At 48.6% G+C, this 20421-nt stretch overlaps 1 protein-coding gene across 2 annotated transcripts in view; it reads left to right on the top strand.

Moving 5' to 3' along the window:
* The first annotated feature begins 17120 nt into the window (after positions 1-17120).
* NFYC (nuclear transcription factor Y subunit gamma) overlaps positions 17121-20421 on the top strand; it is a 187005-nt gene continuing 183704 nt past the window's right edge. The window contains exon 1 of one of the 2 annotated variants that reach the window (XM_086956550.1): positions 17121-17303. The gene's annotated coding sequence lies outside the window, so the exon portion shown is untranslated. Of the gene's footprint in view, positions 17304-17414; positions 18087-20421 lie in introns of those variants that run through there. The other variant, XM_086956553.1, reaches the window with a different exon arrangement.

The following is a 20421-nucleotide window of genomic DNA, read 5'->3' on the forward strand; positions in this document are numbered from 1 at the left end:
AAGGTCATGCGTATTGGTATCATTGGGGTCTGTGGCGTGTATGCCCTCCTCATGGTCAACCGCTCATTCCAGCTCCACCACCTGTTGTGCTATGTCGTGTTTGTGGGCGGAGATCATGGAGATGGCTTGTCCGCGCAGGACCGTTGTGTAGGCTTCCCACAGAACGATGGGGGAGGCCACTGAATGTATGTTTGACTGAAAGTATTGTGTCGAGGTTTTATGCATGGCCTTTCTTATGTTTGGGACTTTGAGATATCCAGGGTGAATGAGGAAATACTTCTGCGACCCGTGAGGTGTGATGTGTATGTTAATAGTATTGGAGAATGATCTGAGATGACTCTAGGGAGGTGTTTGATGTCGTGTATTTTAATCTAAACCCGTTGGTGCTGTGAGAAAGTAGTCTATTCGGGAAAGACTGTTATGCGCGCCTGAGTGATACATGTACTGTTGTTCTGTTGGGTTTCGCATGTGCCAAACATCTACCAAATCCAGTGCGTCGGTGAAGTCCTGCAAGGGTGATGGGTACGCTTCCCGCCCTCTCGGAGGATGTCTATCCCATGCATCATTCATTGTGGCATTGAAATCGCCCCCTATTATAAGTTCCCTGGCGGCAAATCGAGTAGGAACCTACCCAGGGCTGGGAAAGCGAGAGTGTGTAGTGCTGGAGGGATGTACACTGGGACAAAGTTATACACCCTCCCCTCCCACTGACCGCAGCAAATCGCACCTGATCATCTGTCCATGATCCGGTCAGTACAAGAGGCCAGCTCTTCCTGATCAGGATCCCGACCCCCTAGATACAGATGTAAATTCAGAGTGGGCTACCATTTTAAACCCCCACCTGTCCAGTGCTTTAACGGACCTGCCCACCAGATGTGTTTCTAGTAGGAGGCTGACTGATGGGGTGTGCCTCTTAAGGTACTGTAATACTAGACCCCGTTTTATCTTGTGAACAAGTCCATTCACATTCCAGGATAACATGGTCAAGGGAGAGCCCTGTGTATGTCCGTTATCTAACCTCAAACTTGCGACCTCTGATGCCATAGTCTTGGGAGTTTATTGACAATTGCACGGCATTGAGTCCTAAACAGTAGAATACTAAGTGTATGTAGTAACGGTCGCATGACTAACTCTGTCTGCAGCACTTGAGGTTGTATGTATGATGTGAAGTGAACAACCATGAACAAAAGACAAAACCCCCCCACCTCTCCCCTCCCTGCTCCCCTGCCAGACGGATTCTCAACTACCCGCCACCCCAACAATGCAGAGTGCTTCAATCCCATTAAACAGTACTTGCGTGCAGGGGGAAGTCCGAGAGGCGTCTTAGTCGTCCCCTTACTCAAAGACAATTATTAAACTGTGGAACATAACGTTTTGGCGCATTCTCAGAGTCTCAGTGTGCTGCCTCAGTTCGTTTTCTGGGAGGACAAGTCTGTTCAAAACCTCCGGCTTCATCCAAGTGCGCACTTCATGGTGCGGCTCGAGCTGCAAGCATGTCCCCGGGTCGGGGTCAGGCTCGATAATGCAATGTCATCCGGTTTCACATCCCGGCCTGGGTCAGCGAAGAATCTTGTTCCCTGTTCTCGTGTCTGTGGTCCTGGGAGTCGTTTCCCTCCCTGAGTTGCTGTTGACGTTTCCCTGTCCGTCGGGATCCTCCCACCAGTTCAACCTTCGAGCCAGTCATGGGCCTACTCTGGCGATTCAAAAACCAGGTTTTTCCGTCTGCCACCACTCGTAGTTTCGCCGAAACAACATTGAATAGGCTTGCTCTCTGCTTCTGAGTTCCTTTTTTACATCAAGGAAGCTCCTACGACGCTTTGTGACTGCCGCCGTGTAGTCCGGGAAAAAGGAGACCACAGAGTTATGTATACATAGTGGAGGTGCCACCCTTGCTGTTTGCAGTATGACATAAAGGATCCAGGAAATAAATAATACGGGCCAGGATGGGTCTAAGGGGAGCCCAGGGCTTTGGCCTGCCCCCTGGTATCCTGTGTGCTTTTTCCACAGAGAAAAGGGTCGATAGCCCCCTGGGTTGAAGCCTAGATTTTATATGGGCTTCTATATAAAGATCCATTGTAGGGCCTCCTTCGCTTTCCGGAATACCCGTAATTCTGTCGTTATTGCGCAGGGAGCGCCCTTCCTGATTGTCAAGCTTTGCCGCCCTGAGCTTATTTTCGGCTTCTAATTGACTGACCTTCTTGCGCAGGGTGGTAGTGTCTTCAGCAAGTGTTGTCATCACCTGTTGAACCTCAGTGACTCTGGTGGCCATTTTTTTAAAGTCCGCCCTCAGGAAGGAGACGTCGGATGAGATCAATCCCACCGTTGTTTGCACATTGTTGAAGGCGGACATGATATCCTCTAATGTGACCTTAGCCGATCCCTCAGGTACCGGGGCCTTGTCAGATGGGGCCTGCTGTTCAGGCAGAGCTAGGAAGTCTTTTGAGAAGGCATATTTATCCAGTTTGACCTGGGGGGATTGTGCGTGGGCATCTGCCCCCCATCTATGGCTGGTTTTCAGGGCACTAGAAGGTACTCGCCACCTGCCACGTGTCTTCAAGCCATGCGGGCCTGTCGTTTTTCTCGCAGTGCCACTAGTTCGCTGTTGGTCAGGCAGACCGATGGTGGGCAGCTCCCATTTGATACTGGCCCAATGCAGGGTAACACGGGTGCCGGTATTGCTTGTACCCTTCCCCGGGACTTTCTCTCTCTGGGTCTCTAGGCTAATGCCCACAAGTTCTTAGCCTCCTTGTTGCACAGCGTGTGAGCCGGGCGTCTTCTGCGCCTGGATGCACCGCCGATGCAGATGCTAATGTTTGAGCCTTCAGGGCAAGGGTATCGCTTGCCCTTACCTGCCTCGATTTACAGGCAGACAAGTCCGCCGGGCGCCTTCACAAGCACTGCCCATCTCCGCTCATCACTAGCAGTCCTCCAGCATCTCGGACCCCCACCGAGGATCCTCCTTCACCAATGTTAGGGACGACCGTCATTTCACTCAGGCTCTGTTTGATGTCCGCAGCGCCCGCCTTACTGCCCCAGTCTCGCTGAGTCGTGCACGTCCAGGCCGGGCCTCTCCACCAATCGAGTCTCCGGCATTCACTGCGGCCCCAAATTCGTGCTGAATGCAGGTTATGGCTGGGAGTGGGCTCCGCTGCCTGTGAGTGTCTTTGAGGCCGGATTTATGAACGGATAGTGTGCCGGATTGTTAGGGGAACGTGCGCCTTCCCTGGCACTCCTCTAAGCTGCGGCCATATTGTTAGACTGCAAGCCACGCCCCCCTCAGGGAGACCAATCTTGTAGGAAAGCATCCTTGGCAGTTGTCTCTGGATCTGACCTCCAACTGAAGAAGAGAAGATCTGTCGATTGAGGCAGGAAGCGAACAGGTCCACTGAACAAGGAACCCATTTCTGATTGAGACGGAAAAAGATCTTGGGATAGAGTCTCCAATCGCTGATGTCTCAGAGAAAGCGAGAATGCCATTCCACCTCTGAATTTCTCTCTCAGAGCAGGTATTCTGCCGCGATTCAGATCCAATGTTGAAGGAAAAAGTGCCAAAGAATCCTTGGCAATCTCCGCCAGCATCTCTGATCTTTTACCGCCCAAATAGCTGACATAATGAACTGCTGAGGTGTTGACCATCCTCAGCAATGTGCAACATCCATCCAACAGGGGTAAAGACACTTGATTGGAAATGAACCTGCAAGGAGTTCCATACAGTTTATGTGGAGCTGAAGATCGATTTCCAACCAATGATCCCCTGTGGCAAGGGATGTCTGGGGTGCTGCCAAAGCTTACCCTGCATGTGATTGAGCCACCATATCAGCTCCGTCTTGGCCTCCTCTGAGGGGCTAACCAGATCCAAGTAAGATCTGCACATAAATGTGGGATATTTGTAAAGCGCACTGTTACTCTAACCGAGTGTCCTGGCGCTGTAGACCGCTGGGGAACCCGTCCTGGTTTTCCCTGTGAGATGGTCCCTTACTGGGTATCTCCAGGGTGAAACCAGGCATCCCTGGCGTCTGTGGGGGGCCGTTGTAGAGATGAGGCAAGCTTAATGCCCAGAGTTACCGAGTGTGTTCCCAGGTTTAGAGTAGGCACTGAGGCGAGAATTATCGAGTCCGTTGACCCCTGGTCCACGACCCTGCCGCGTCGGGAATTGAACCCTGGTCCCGGGCCGTTCTCTGCTTACAGGTCTGCCGCCTCTAACCAGTGAGCCACACCTCTCCTGCAAAATATTGCGCCCTTGCAGGGCCCTATAATGGTGGGGTCCGGGAAAAATGGCTTTGATGGAAGAGGCCAGAAAGCCCACTATCTGAGCTACACGTCTCAATGAGATTGTTGAGCTGCACAATGCAGCCCGCAATTCCTTTTTGATATTGCTGATCTTCAGGGCATGAAGCATCAACTGAAATAACACAGAATCTATCTGGAATCCCAAAAATGTCATGTTTTGTGAAGGGACCAGACAAAATTCTGATTGATGACAAACCCCAGGTCTTGAAGAAGTTGGATTGCCCAAAACAAGAGTTGATGCACTGTTTAAGGGTCTTGGGCCAAGATAATCAGATTGTTGAGGTAAATGATTAACCTCACTCCCTTGGCCCAAAGAGTCTCCACTATGGGTCTCATCAGCTTGGTATGGCATCAATGAGTTGAGGAGAGACCAAAGGTAAGGACCTTTAACTCGAAACAATGACCGAGCCATGTGAACTGGAGAAAATGACAAAGTGAAGGGAACATGGGAGGGAGATGGGAATCATTAAGTATTTGTCCTTCAGGTCCAAATGGAACATCCAGTCGCCTCTTGTAGAATGTTCCAAAGTAGGTGGATACCCTCCATCTTGAAACGCTGGTAAGTCATCCAGGCATTGAATTCTCTCACATTCAGGACTAGGCGGCAATCTCCCCCTCTTTTGTCGACTAATATTGTGGTGCTGAGGAAACCCCCTGGAAGGGGGGAAGAAAGGCAGATGGTATCTATCTGAAAGAGCGCCTAGATTTCTGCCGAGATTACCTCTTGTTCTAGTAGGGAAAAGTGTAGCTCCTGAGGAGAAAATGTTTGAGAAGGAAAGTTGTAAAACTCTACCTTGTAGCCCTGGATAGATTCTAGAACCCATGGGACCAGGGTCAGATGCTACCAATTGCGCAAAAATACCTTGTTCTTCACCCACAACACTACTTCCGACAAAGGAATAATTCTCACCTACATATCCTGAATCATGGGAGGCTCCTTGCTGACCTGAGTTGTACCCCTTGCAGAATTGCTGTCATCCCCCACGATAGCGGGTGGGGTAGAACCTAGTGCCAGATAATTTGGCCTGCCCATAACTGCGGCCACAGAAGGGAAAATCTCTCTGGTGGCCTTGGTAGCCTCCACAGCCTGAGGAACGGCCACGAAATCTCTTAAGAGACAGCTGGGATTTGTCCAGGCAGTTAAAGGTTACAGCGAATTTTGCCAAATCCTTAACAAAGGGACCACCGAATAGGAGACCCTGTGCCCTTGACCCAGGCTACGAAGAGGCAAACTCAGTCAACTTTGGGCCAATGTGCATCAGGATTGAACGCTGACGTTCATTAGAGATGGCCACATTGGTTATTCCCAGCCGGCATATTGCATGTTGCGCCCATCCCACAAGAAATCAGGGTCAATAGGAGAACTGGTGTCTTTGACCTGAAAGGCTAACTCCAGGATTTTTTCTAGTGAGGGGCCCAGATATGTCCAAATGTTTATCTTGACATGCCCTGTCAAGGCCCTTTTTGGGGTCCTAGGCACACTGATTCATAAGCATCTGGTGTCTCTGTGGCCTTTCCCACCAGGTCAGGCCTGGGGCAATCGGTTCATAGGCAGGCGCTGACCTCCTTATCAAAACTTTGTCTGATATGATCCTGAACATAATCAACAACCTCCTGGGGAGGGTTCCAGATAGAGATCTGAGGCTGAATGATATCCCCAGGCTTAAAGGTCAAGATTATAGGGGTCTTTGAGCGAGATTCTGAAGAGGGCCCAGAGTGTTTGAATTTGATACTTAAAAGAAACTCCAACATAGCAGTATAGTCACAGTAGCCTACATATCACACAGCTAAATTAATTTCAGAAAATGTGTAGCTAGCCTACAGCGTGGGTGTCTTCTAACCTTGGCGTAGGAAATTCCTGTGCATTACTGTTCGGTAGCGCTAATTTCTGCATTAATGTGGACTTTTGGAAAGACATTGACTGGTCTGTTTGAAATTGGTGCGTGGGGGGGGCGGGGAAGGGGGTTGCTGGAGTAACGGAGTGAAGGTGGGATACAGGTAACTTTGGTTAGAATTGTCACTCTTTAACTGTAAATATCTTAAGCTAAAGCGCAGTGCCATAATTTATTCAAAAGTAAAGAAATTGAAAATATCTAGTTGGTTACTTTGAAAGAAATTGCAGCACCATTGCTTTAGCTTAAGATGTTTATAGTTAAAGCGCAGGTGTGGCGATTTTAACCAAAGTAAATAAAGTAAAAACATATTTGCGGCCCGCATGGCATGCTGAATGTAAGCACATCCAGTTGTGCCTGCAGTAAGAGAAACTCAATGACTTAAGAACACGTACCGGGTTACAACCCAAGTAAAAGGGCCAGTCGCCAAGGGAGGTTACAGATGAAGACTAGGCGGTACTAAGGAGGGACTAACAAGTCTATTTATAAATCAGAAGCCAGCCTTTACAAAGGGAGAGGATGTGGTCTGAAGACTAGAGCTGCCGACGTTGGTGCTGGAAACAAAGGTTTGAACCTCTGGTTTGTGTCGACAGCCTGTGATTCTGGGCAAATCACTTAATCTCCCATGCCTACCAAAATTATTTTTAAATAATGCGTCCGAAATGCATGTTTATGCTCTCCTGCGAACGTTGCAGCTCCGGGGGCTTGCTGTTTGTGTGTGTTAAGTAGGGGACAGAATGAAAAGTAGAATAACTGGGACTGTGCACGTCTTTCCTACGGCAAGCCGGCGAGGCAGCCACTCGGAGCACCTAATATTAGTGCACTCACTGCGGCTTCATCGGGATCTCTCCATCGTCGGTCAATGATGAGCGGAGAGGAGGTTTTGGAGCTGCAAGCCGGAGAGGCGCTGTCAGAGCGTACCGGCGGCTGCCTGGGGCCCCAAGAGAGAAATACAGCTAGATTCGGACCCGGAGTGGAGGCGCCGCCGTCCCTCCCCCCTGCCTTGAGATCCGCCATTTTGTCCATCTGCATGGCCTGAGGCACTACTGGACCTGCCTACAGCATTCGCCATATTCCAACAGCTTGACTGCCCGCACCATTGAGATCCATCCAGCGCCTTCTGTGGTGCCGGGCCCTCTCGGGAGACACGGCCGGAGCCCCGAGGACCCCGTTTCGAGAGAGAGAGGCGCCGGGGCCGCATGTGAGGCCTAGAGTGGGTAAGTGCGGGGCCCATATCCGATTCGGCCCGAGATACTGCTGCTGGTGTACCAGTGTCTCTCCCCCCCTTCCATTGGTGAGTGAGGCGCCTGGACGTGGGGGTTGGGGGTGAGGAGTGCCTCCGCTCCCGGGACTGTTGCTTGGGACACCTGGGGGGCCTTCCGGTGCAGTGAAGGAGAATTGCCGCCCCTCCACGAGCTGCCATCTTGAAGCGCCGCAGGCCAAATAGACGGCGCGGCCTATACAGGACAGGGACCCCGCTCCTTCTGACTGTGCCATCTGGGCGGCGCTGGTGCCTGCGGCTGGTGAGGCCGACCGTGGCTGGCATAGGGGAGCACTGCCACTGGAGGGTGAATACAGTACCTACCAGGGCAGATGCTGTGCTGTGTCTGGCCTGGAAGCCCGATTAAGAGACATCGAGACAATTTGAGGCTTCGACAAATTCGGATAGATGTTTGTTAATATGCTTTTCCAAAAGCTTTCTCTGAAGGGGGAGCAGAGAAATGGGGCGATAGTTGGATACATCATCCATAGGAGCCTTAATATTTTTCCGTCTGGGAATGATCTATGCTGCTTCCATTCTTTTTTGAGGGGTCGCTGCATACTTTGGGAAGATTCAGTGCTCTATTGTCCCTTCAGACAATGTGTTCACAGAGGAGGTGATTAGGGGTTTTAAACTGAATTACTGTGGATTACTCGCTTTCTTTCTGATGTGCCCTCTGTGGTGCTTCCACACCCCAACCATCCATGTTATTTCCCCCCCACCCAGGCCCCCTATGCCCAGAACCTGGATGCCTGACCCTAAGATGGCGGCCATTGCCACCAGGCAGTGCTTAGAATAGAAAGAGGAATGCTCTTTCAAATCTTTGATGGCCATCTTGGATTGGGCAAACCCCCCCTTTTTGTGATTTCTCTTCCTCTATTAGAAACAAAAGAGGCATGCACACATGATTCAATGCTGCTTTTCCAGTTGTACCTTTCTACGTGTTTCTAGCCTTGTCGGGTATCTACCTTTGGTCCTGATTTTACCTCACTCCTATTGGTTTTATTCTCACTGATTTCCGGAATTTGCGCACCCCTCTCATTTTACCTCTTAGCGCCATCACTACCCTAGTGGCCCCTTTTTCTGTCCACCACACCACGTCTTCACCTCATCTCCTTATCATGGATTCCTGTCGAATTAAGTCTGAAATTAACTGCTTCAAAGTACTGTATCCCCTTATATGTCTAAAGCACAAGCTAAACGGTTCAAGCATAACTTCATTGAACAATTTCCAGATTTCCTCTTTGTTGACCAATTCCATAATGGGCGCCTAGGGAAGATTAAAAATGACTTCATTTTCGTCACAAATGACATCGCCTCCTGGTCCTCCAGCTTCTCCAATTCCTTCAATGTCTCCTCCTCCTCTTCTTTCCCGCATGGGAAGCTTTTAAAAATGTCTCCCTCCGCTCGCTTTAATGGCTATCTCACCATTACACTTTATAACAATGGCACTGTCATGATCCAAGCTTCTGACTCCTGTCTCTCTCTCTTTGACCACATCTTCCCCTCCCTTCGTCCCATCCCTGCTATTACTATCTCTCTAAATTCTTCCTCTTCTTCTTCTTCTAGCTTGTCTACTTTCTCCCTTTCTCTCCCCTTGACCCCCACACATTCCTTCAGACCGATCTCCCGGGAGTCACAGGTCGACCCTTTATCCCCCTCTTCTCTCGTTCCCTCCCCTCCCATTCTGCCACCTTCCCAGCTGGACCCCCCCCTTACCTCATTTGATTTACACCCCACTTCACCTCTACATCCTGCATCTCCTCATCATTCCACTGCCTTCTCCTACCCCCTAACTCCCCTATTCCTTCCCATGTACCCCCTATTGAATCCACCTTTCTTACAATCTGAACTATTGATCAACTCGCCTTCCCTCACCCCTCTCTGCTATTCCCCTTTCCTCGTACCCTCAATTCTGTTCTTACATCTCCCATCTCTCTACAACAGGGGTCTTCAAACTGTGGGGCGCGACCCCCAGGGGGGCCGTGGAGCGATGCAAAGGGGGTCGCGCCTTCACAGTGACACTTCTGCCCTGGCCTCCAGGGCTTCAGCCCCCCCTCCTCCCCCATCCTGTGTCTCAGCCCGGGCTGCTGCAGTGCAGCTCGCTCTCCTGGGGCCTCGGCTGGGCAGTGTCTGGAGTCTTATCTCCATCCCGAGTTTTTCACAGGTCTTTAAAGACCATTAGCATATTTACATGCCTTTGTTAACTGATTACCAAAGGTTAGTTTTTTTATGGTTCCAGGGCCCAGGGGGTACTGGAACCATAAAAAAACTAAGCTTTGGTAATCAGTTAACAAAGGCATGTAAATATGCTAATGGTCTTTAAAGACCTGCTGAAGCGTTTGAAGAGCAGCGCCTTTCTTTTTTTTAAACACAGAACAGCCACCTTACAAGCAGTGATGGGGAAGGCATAGCGAGGCGCCGAAGCTAAACACGCTCACATTAAACTATGCTTTAGGGGAGATGGAGTTAAATTGACCAGCAGGAAGTGGTGGTGAGGGGATGGCTAGGAGCAGACAAAGAAATGCGATTTCGGGGGATAGTTTTTTAAAGAAGAAATTACTGCATGTATTTCTGCATTCTAAATGAAGATCGAGTTTGGGGTGAAACAAAAGTGCACATGATCTATGAGTGGAAACTCAGGAAGTGATATCACAGTCTGTTTATGTACCACTACTGCTTGTTGATTGAATCCTGCATTGGAGCCATCCACAGCCTGCATGCGTGGGGGCGAAGTGTTAATAAATGAGTGGCACACATTGACTCCAGCTGTGCGGCGACCGCTGTTATCTGAGAGCTGAAAAGTGCCTCACCTGCATTGGGAATTAAGTTATATCATGATCGCTTTTAAGACGGCAGACACTCATTAAATGTGATCCCCCTGGTCCCCCACTCTGCCTATTCCTTACATTTGTATTTTTACACTTACTGCTGTAGTGTGAGAATGCATTTAATGAAAAGAAATATAAAGTTGGGTTGCCAAAAGAAACATCCCTGCTATGTGTTGTTTAAAGATCCTGCAGAAACCTGCTCTTGACACTAAATTGAGTTATAAATAAAAAAGTATGTATTAATTAGTTATGTGACTTTTCTGCCTTTATTCTCTTTAATTATTAGTCATGGATCATTGAGGCATCCCTAGAACACAATTAAAAGTGCTTTCTATTTATATTTGCTGTTCTAAGTATTCACAGATAAGTGAAAAAAATACAGCTGTAGGTGACTGTTTACTTCTGGGCCATCAAAATAATGAGCTGGTAACCCTAATCATTAGACTGGAAGTTTGTTGCAGGATCAGCACATTCTTAATTTCCTCCACCCTCGAACCCTGATTAATGCCATTATAGCAATAGTTTAACTTATATCTGAAACCCTACGCTTCAAGTTTCTGGGAATGCACCCTGCTTTTAGACTACTCACTTCCATTCTCGCCTTCACTTTCACGTTCACCCTGCACTCCCAGCGATCACAATACACTCACACTGATCACAATGCACTCACACTGATCACAATGCACTCACACTGATCGCCATGCACTCACATCATTCACTCGCTCACCCTGCACTCACACCAATCACCATGCACTCACACCAATCACCCGCTCACCCTGCTCTCACAGTGATCACTGCACTAAAAATTTGCTTGCATTGTTCACTCTGTACCTCACCCTGCAGTCACACAAGCACACTTCTTACCCTGCACTCATGTGACACTTCACTCACCTGTCACCCCCTTACTGCTCAATCTGTAGCTAACTCAAACAAGGCCATCACTATTCATGCACTAATTTGTCCCACTCTGCACTTACCGCTGAACCCAAAATCATATGGTCACCTCACTCACCCTGCAGTCACTCCTTTTACCCTACTCTCACACTGTTGCATTGCTCACCGTGCAGTCACATGGGCACTCTTGTCACCCACACAGTGCAGAAGGTTAAAGTGCCTGGTACAAAGAAGATGTACCATGCACATCACAGAACTGAGTGCGAGTAAACTATGAGTAGCGCTATAAAAAAATGAAATGTTTGTCAGACAGGTGCTATAGAGAGATGAGGTGTATTGTTGGTGAGTGGTAGTGAGGGAATTCATGGAGAAGGTGGAAAGACTGTTGCACCGTATGCTAACAGTGCTTGGACAAGCCCTGGCTGGGAGTGTTAAGCCCCCACCCCCCCGAATTTCGGGTCTAGTGGATACCCTGCTTCTGCTTATTATTTACATTGTAGTGCGCTACTGTTACCAAAAGGTGTCCTGGGGCTAATAACCATCTGCCTGCAATGTGAGAGAGGGATCCGGGGCCGGGAGAGGAGAGAAGAGAGGGATGGAAGGAAGTGGAAGGAAGGGGGTGAGAGGAAAGGGGCATGGGTAAACTGCTTAACTCTGCACAAGACCGCCACGGTTTGAATGCACCCTTGCTGCTCCCGGCCATGGCCAGGTGAGCTTCTAATGTGGCAGCGCGTATTCCTGCGGATTGGGAGGCCCTTCACAGAGGTTGACTAGACATCTTTCTGATGTTAATTGCTGTATTTTGGTTATTAACTGGTACTGGTGGGGTGAAATCTTTCCTCAGTATTACTGTGTTTAAAAAAATTCTAAATAAAGCAATGCTACCCCAAAATATGCAGCATCACAGAACATTATTTACATTTTCTACTCACAAAATTTAGTCAAGCCTGTCGCATAATTTGGTCCTCACCATCCTCATAACCTAGACGTTTAGAAATTTTTGTCAGGAGGGGGGTCCTTACGCTTGTAAATGTTGACAGGGGGATCTCTGCATCCAAAAGTTTGAAGACCTCTGCTCTACAACATTCTCTCCCCCTCCCATGCCTCACATCCCTGCCTCCCCTATTGGTAATCCCATCTTCTTCCCTCACACTGATCTCACACCTCCCCTCTCTCCACATCTTACATTCCCCCCTATGCTTCACAACCCTGTTTCCCCTCTTGGTAATTCCTCCCTCTTCCCTCCCTTTGACTGCACAGTCCTTCACTCCTCCCACAACTTTCATTTTGCTCGACCTCCCCTACTCTGCCTGGTGCCTTTACCCCTACATTCATCTTTCATTACCCATGGTACCTGGCCTGCACCCTCTCTCTTCTCCCCACTCCTGTGGCCTCCCTTTGACCTCCCTCTCTCCTCTACCTGTTCAGCCCCTTCTCCTCTCATCTCACCGTATCCATGGCATTCCCATAACCCCATTCCTTCCCCCCTCCTCCTCCAGCCATCCATTTCTACTTCTCAACTTTCTACTCCTATGTATGATCTCTATTCTTCACCTCTGCTCAACACCAGTAAAAATATCATAGTAACTCCATTCACTCCTTTCTATCACCTCCTTTCCCCCCTTAGACCTTTGCATCACATCTCTCTCCCCAGTCCCCCACAGCCCACTGTCCTTCTTCGCCTACTTCACTTCCTCCCCCACCTTCGACCCTCGCACCCCAACACTCCCCCCGGTCCCCCATTTCTTCCTGTCCTCCTTCGCCTAGGCCACTCTCCCCCTTAACCATTGAGCCACCCTTCACTCCGTAAAGGGTCACACCTCCCTCTGGAAACTAAACTTGATTCTCTCATCTCTTCCATTTCCCAGCTTGAAGCGTCCAATTCACTCTTATGTGCTAAAATATCCCCCTCCCTGAATAACCTCCAGAGGAATTCCTTGCTCCCGCGTCCCAATAGAACCAACCACAATCTGTCCTCCACAGACATCACCAACTTATTGGCTACCTACAAGACCATCAATGTCAATTCCCCTCCACTCTCCTCTCCTAACAACTCTACTCAATTTGCCATTCAGACCATTTCTTCCATCAGAACTTACCAGCCTCCCCCTCAAGTGGCACCCTCATTCAAGAATCTAATCCCTATCCCCCTCATCAGTCCAGACACTCACATCACCAAAACAGTTGCGTCAGAGCTACACTGTATGCTCCATAACTGCAGATCTGCAACCAAACACAAACTGGAAATCTCTGACACTATCACTCGCCACAATCTCGACATGCTCTTTCTCATTGAGACCTGGTTTAAAGACTCCTCTCACACTTCATTTGATCTTTTGTTACATACTGACTACTCTATCCTCAGAAAAGACTGAACAGGCAAGATTGGGTAGGTGTTGCGATTATCTTCAGAAACGCCCTCCAAATGAAAGCCTTTCCCACCACCCTCTTTCGCACCTTTGAATGCCTTTCCCTAGAACTCCAAGTTCATCATGGGTCACCCTTCAGGTTCCATACCATCTAACACCCGCCTGGTAATTGCTCTTCCTTCATGAAGGAATTCATCGACTTCATTAGTGACCAATATTCACAAAGTGACAAGCAGATCTTCCTAGGTGATTTCAATCTCCACTGGGGCTCCATGGAAGACTTGGCTGCCAAAAAGCTTGCAACCTTTCTCTCAGCTAACGATCTTGCCCAACACTGCTCTGAAATTACACACGCCAAGGGCTCAATTCTGGACTTTTTGATATCCAAATCAGACCAGATTACCACTGCTTCACCCATCCGTGTTGACTGGTCTGACCATTTCCTAATTCCCTTCTGTTTTCACCTCTCTCACATTTTAACCCTCTGCCAACCTAAAAGAGCCTCTACATAGTTCCACAACACATAAAACATTGATCTTGAGACTCTATGTGATTCTGCTATGCATTCACTTCCCAGTCTAGACCCCAATATGGATGTCAATGATCTCACTCCACTTTGCCTCTCAATCCTTGCAGTCGAAATCGACAAGGTTGCTCCACTCCAAAGCAAAAGGAAAAGACCCACCCCATCAGCTCCTTGAGTTAACAAAGCTCTCTATGATGAAAGGAAAAACCTTAGAATCTTGGAGAAGCACTGGAGACAACCTCCATCCACCCCCAACCTCTCTCTTTTACGTTCAGCAAGATCCAAATACCACAAACACATCTTACAGGAAAAAACATCACATTTCAGATCCCTCCTCGATTCAGCTAAAAACAGACCCCAAAAACTTTTCGACCTCATCAAAAACCCAAATTGTTCTCCCCAAACCATCAAGCCTGAGGATGCTTCAAAGAAAGCAACTGAGTTCGCTGTATTCTTCGATCAAAAGGTAAAATCTCTGGTGGAACAGGTCACCCACCCCACCCCCATCTAGAAGCGAAAATCTTTAGTCACTTGGCAGAGCTTTGCCGCCATCTCGGAGGTTGATCTCCTCAAATGCATCAGCGAAACCAAACCCTCCAACCATTCTTCTGACCACATACCCAGTGGTATCACCATTGATTTCTATACTAACACTCTCTCCTACTGGACCAGGCAAGTCAATATCTTCCTCAGTCAATGATCCCTCACAGTTGTCCTCAAAACAGGACAGGTTACCCCCTTCTAAAAAAAAAACCTCTGCAGATGCAAATTACCTCAATAACTTACGCCCCATCACCAATCTCCCTTTTCTTTCTATGATCACAGAAAAATGTGTTGCAAAACAACGTTCCCAACACATTATGGACAATAATCTCCTCGACATGTTCCAGTCGGGCTTTATTTAAAATCGCAGCACTGAAGCAGCCCTGCTGCAGGTGATCGATGATGCGCTGCATATTCTCGATTCGGGGGAATCGTGCCTTCTGATTCTTCTTGACCTCTCTGCAGCTTTTGACACTGTTAATCACAGCACCCTTCTTAACATTCTTCAACAGAGAATGGGCGTGGAAGGCACAGTACTCAAATGGTTTGCCTCTCTCCTCTCGGACATATCCCAAATTATTAAGATTGCGAACAGTCTCTGGTCTCCACTGGTGGTTGGTCAAGGAGTCCCTCAAGGTTATATCCTTGCTCCCACTCTGTTTAATTTCTATATGGAACCATTAGGGAACCTCCTAAGCAAATCTGGAATCCTCTACCATCTCTATGCGGATGACACCCAAATCTACCTCAAGGTGTCCTCCCCTCATGATCTCTCACTACTCAGCTCTACTCTCAACGCTATTCACAACTATATGTTAGTGCACCAACTCATTCTCAATCCCTCCAAAATGGAATTCCTCCTCTTATCTAGCTCTCTCTCCCCGCCTCCTGTTCAATCCTGGATGGATCAGTTGAATCTACTCAACAGAAAACCCATCATTGTGGACTGCGCTAAATCCTTAGGTGTCATACTTGACAAAAGACTCAACCTAATCTCACACATCAATTCCATGGCCAAGAGCGCACGTTATCAGCTGCGCCTTTTATGGGGGATTTGTCGGTTCTTCCCGGAGAATGACCTAAAAACCTTGGTCCAATCGCTAGTTCTCTCTAGACTGGATTATTGTAATTCTCTTCTGACTGGCCTTCCCAAATCTCACCTCTACCCCCTCAAATCCGTCCTCCATTCAGCAGCTCGCTTCATTTCAGGGTCCAAACGAAGTGACCACATCACTCCTATCCTGTCCTCTCTCCGATGGCTTCCCATCGAGGCTAGAGCTATCTACAAAACGGCATGCATCACCCACAAAGCGTGGCACTATTCCTCCCCTCGCTATCTGGCGAATAAACTGAAATGAGCTGGAGGCTCGTGACCTTCTCGGAATGCAGAAAAGTTCCTTCTTGAGCCCCCTGCTTCAAAAGGGAAAAATTGATGGCACAATCGTTCTCAGGTAATGCGGTGAGGATCTGGAACTCGCTTCCTCCTTTGCTCTGTGCCATCACCTCCATCCAGATCTTCAAAGCGGACTTCAAATCTCTATTATTCCAAAGACACTTTCAGAACTAATTCCCTTCTTCTCAGACCCCGCCAGGAAGTTCTTTAGTCATTGTAAATTTGTCACATATATTTATATTTTTGTTTGTACATCCTGTGCTTGCTGCGTTTGATATTGTGTTCCTTTTGCCTGCGTTGTTTTGATTCTATGGCCTGCTATTTTTCGCCAGGAAGTTCTTTAGTCATTGTAAAATTTGTCATATATATTCATATTTTTGCTTGTTCAGTCTGTGCTAGCTGTGCTTGAGATTGTGTGCCTTCGTCGCTTGGATTCTATGGCATGCTATTTTTGTTTGTTCCATTCCTGTAACAGTTCTCTCATGTAACACAACTGGTTCTATTGTACAGTGCTCTGACACCTTCGGGTAAAGTCTGCGCTTTATAAAAATGCATTAAATAAATAAATAAATAAATTACTGGTGCTCATATAAAGTGCTCCAATACCTTTGGGTTGAGTTTGTGCTATATAAATCTGCAAAAAAAAGGACACTAACACAAGCCAATGAAAAATATGGGCAGAGAGTGGGCGGGACTACTATTACATACTTTAGTACAACAAGCCTTGCTGAGCAGCACCTGTGCTGACTGTGGGCTCGACCTAAACATGGAGGTGAATGTTCTCAAAGGACTAAGATATCAGTGATTGGAGCATAATACTGATTATTGCCTCAATGTTAATGGGAGATTTCATTGTTTACACTTGTATTTTTCAATTGGCTGCTGATAATTTTAAGCAGTAAAGAGAGAGAAACATATTCGGAGCCTCCTGTCTTGATAGAATTTTGCATTCATATTCTTGTGAAAGATTTTTTGATGTGGCTTTCTTCTGCGTTCATTTCGACTCTCAGCTTCTTATTTTCATTTCTACTTCCTTTGTTCGTCCTTTTCAGAAGTAGTCTTTCTTCTATGCCCATGACTGTATTCAACATGACTGTTTGCACTTGCGCAGTATGCCCTCTGCGGGCGGGCTGATGGCCTGGGAGGGACTCATGATAGGCAGCAAGGGGGCGGGGCTATAGCTACCGCCATTTTGTTTCTTTCTCTTCACTGTCCGGTACCTAGCTGAGTCTCCCGAGAAGCAGCGGAGACGGGGTGTCGTGGGGATACGGGCCTTCGGGAAGAAGAAGAAAGCAGCAAGAGTGGTTAGTGACGGTCAGCCTTTCCAAGGGGTGTTTGCGGCGGGGTGGGCTCTGATTGGCCAAGGTGACACCGGCCCGTGCGTGTGATTGGCGCAGGAGGCGGGAGCGCGAGGTCATTGGAGGAAAGAGAGCGGGGGAGCCGGAGGGAGAGGATGCGGGTGGAAGATATCTACTTTCGGGGGTGGGTAAGGTGTAAAGGGCCCGTGAAGGAGAAAGTGAAGTGGAGCTTTTGGGCCAGAAGAAGCGGTGATATGGAGGGATTATTAGTGGGTGTCTGGCTTCAGGTTCCTGGCTGGCGGTCAAGGGCTGGAGAGGGTGCACTCTGTTGGGCAGAAAGGCTGCCATCAGTAGTATTTAGGCCGCCATGGGTCCACTGCAGATCAATGAGGCCGGGTAAAGGCCTGTGGACGAAGGGGGAATGAGGGCTGATGTTGAAGGGGCGTGTGTATTCAAACCCTTACTTTAGGGACTTTTCATAGCACTTTTACTTTGGCCATTAGGTAACTGGGCCGTCTTTTGGGGATGGAGCCAGTATGGGTTCTAACCGCACGAGTATAATGGTCCATACAGGAAGGCTTCAGCCTCTAAGGTTGTATAGGAGGTTGTGTGGCACAGGGGTGGCAGTTGCCCGTTGCCCCCTTAGTGGTGCATGAGTATATTGAGTTTCACTGAGAAGGGAAAACGTCTGGGTGGCTTCGTGAAGCAAATGGAATTGAGGAAACTCGCAGTTTAGCCATCGCAGAGGTTTGCATGACGGTTGTTGGCAGTCTAAAAACGAGAAGTGTGGTAAGTGGCGATTGTAGGCACAAAAAATATTCTATGCAAGTGTCATAAGATTCGTTTAATGACAAGATATGCTTAATCGTAAAATGTTTAATAATATAATCTAAACAAAGATTGATTGTTCTAAGAAGAAGAGATGTTGAGTCATGTTTCTTTTGGAAATTCTGTATCATGTATATCTTTATTTTATTTTTATTTTGTTTTAAAAGTTTTGTATAGCGCTAGCTAGACCCGTAGGTGCTTCACATACACATTGTGAAAAACAGAAGGGCCTTGCCTTACCTAGAAGACTGACAGTCAGTAAGCAAACCACGGATAAAGTATACAGCACGAACAATAAATAACTGCAAAAAAACTGAATGGGAGTCCATTCGGAATATTTAGGTCTATGTTAGTTTATGTTGTTCCGGAAAGTATTTGTTAAGGCAATGGAGTTTGAGGTCCCTTTTGAAACAGGAGAAGGAGGGGTTGCATCTGAGGATTCTGTAAAGTTGGGCCTTAGGCCCGCATTATGGTGGTGTAAGGAGACACGGACACCAGGATAGCTGCATAGTTAAAGGCCTCGAGCACGAGCGCCAGGCCCCTTTTATTAACTGGGTCACGTGACTCGTGACACCAGTGGTGGGTGGGTGTAGAGTGTGGGTTACATCACCCAAACAACTAGACCGTGTCCAGCAGGACAATACATTCCTCCCCAACTTTAATAAAAGTTGAGACAAAATAAAGTCCGAACCTGTGGGAGGAAAAACACAAAATATGCCAACTCATAATTTTAGAAAGAGTCTCTTCAGCTGCTTGCTAGATGACGCTGGTGGCACTTGACGCTGAAGTGTTAGTTTTCGTGAGCTCGACGTCCTAGTTCTCGGTGGGCGTGCTCTTCTGGACTGGCGCCATGGCAGTGTGTTTTTCGGTCCATTGAGATCTTGATTTTGGGGTGACGCCGAACAGGATGACCAGATGGTAGACTTGATGGAGGTTGTCTTTTACTAGTCCGTCTGGTTTCTTCACTGAGGCAGCTTGGCTTCACATTGCAAAGGAGGGAGTGGTTGAAGGGTATCCCTCTCACTGGGACGCCCCTCTCGCGGGTGTTCTCCTGCCACAAGATGTCCCGGAGGCCCTCTTCTTCAGGTTTCCACTGGGCAGGGTGTTCTCTGCAGCGTTGCTCCAACTCCACAAGCCGGTGTGAATTGAGGAGGCGATGAGAATACTACCATGCATCCGTAGCTCCGCCTGGAGGGTGGTTGTTGAATCTTTCCTTTGCGCACAAGTTCCTTTTCTTCCTGGGACGTGCAGGGTTGACGGCGACGGATCCATCTCTCGTGTCGGGACCCTCTGCCACCGGTGTCCCTGAGGCCTTTGCCCCTTGGATATCCACGGGCTGGTGTGGAGTGGTCAGTTCTCCTTCTGCCGGACGTCTGAACATTCTCCGCATCCAGGCTTCCGCTCAATCCCAAAGGTGGGTGTTGCCAATGGTCCAGCCTGTTCATTCCTGCAGTCGACGGGTTGTTCGGGGAACTTGTAAGTAAGTAAGTAGATGCCTGTTCGTTTCTAGTGCCACCAATGTTCTCCTGGACATGTGGGTCACTGTACGCGGTGTTGTGGCGTGTGTCACCTCTTCTTCTGGTGGGTGTGTGGACCTGTCACACCTCTCCTCACCTTTCTGGATGTTGTTGTTCTTGCTGGCGTCGTGCCACATGACTCTTTTCTTCTTCTCCTTTCTTCATGGCGTTGTGCCCTTCTTCTCCGTTTTCCTTTTCGCGACGTGGTCTGGTCATCTCGCTGCTCTTGTCCTCCTGACCAGGCTTCTCCGAGCGGCGTGCACGCCGCCCGTTTCCCTCTGGTCTTGTCCTTGCTCTAGGACGCTGTCTTCTTTTCCACTCTGTGACTGGACCAGTCACCGCAACCTTCTCCTGTTAATGGGTATACTTCTGGTTCTTGAGGGTGTCGAAGTTCCTTGGTCACGGACCACGTCTTACTTGAACTTCTTGAACCTCTTGCCAGTCCACACTGCCGGTCTCTGGCAGTGGTGTTGTTTGGCGCAGGTGCTGATGGCTGGTGTGATGGTGATTACCAGCCATGTAGAGACTCGGGATGATAGGTGTTGGTGACTTGCTGGGAGTGTTGGATGACAGACTTGGCAGCCATGTGTCTCCGCTTTGTTGATGTTGACCTTGGGCGGCAGCTTGACACGTAGCGTGTACGGTTTCTCTCTTGCCTGCTGTGGGGCCACTGCCGACTCCATCTTGAGGCGGTGAGAGGGCGGGCACTCAGTGCTGATCTTCGCCTGTGGCATCTGTGGACAGGAGCAAGGATGCCGACTGACTCAGACTACCGACGC

This window comes from Lissotriton vulgaris, chromosome 2_1 (assembly GCF_964263255.1).
Source record: "Lissotriton vulgaris chromosome 2_1, aLisVul1.2, whole genome shotgun sequence".
Classification (NCBI taxonomy): domain Eukaryota; kingdom Metazoa; phylum Chordata; class Amphibia; order Caudata; family Salamandridae; genus Lissotriton; species Lissotriton vulgaris.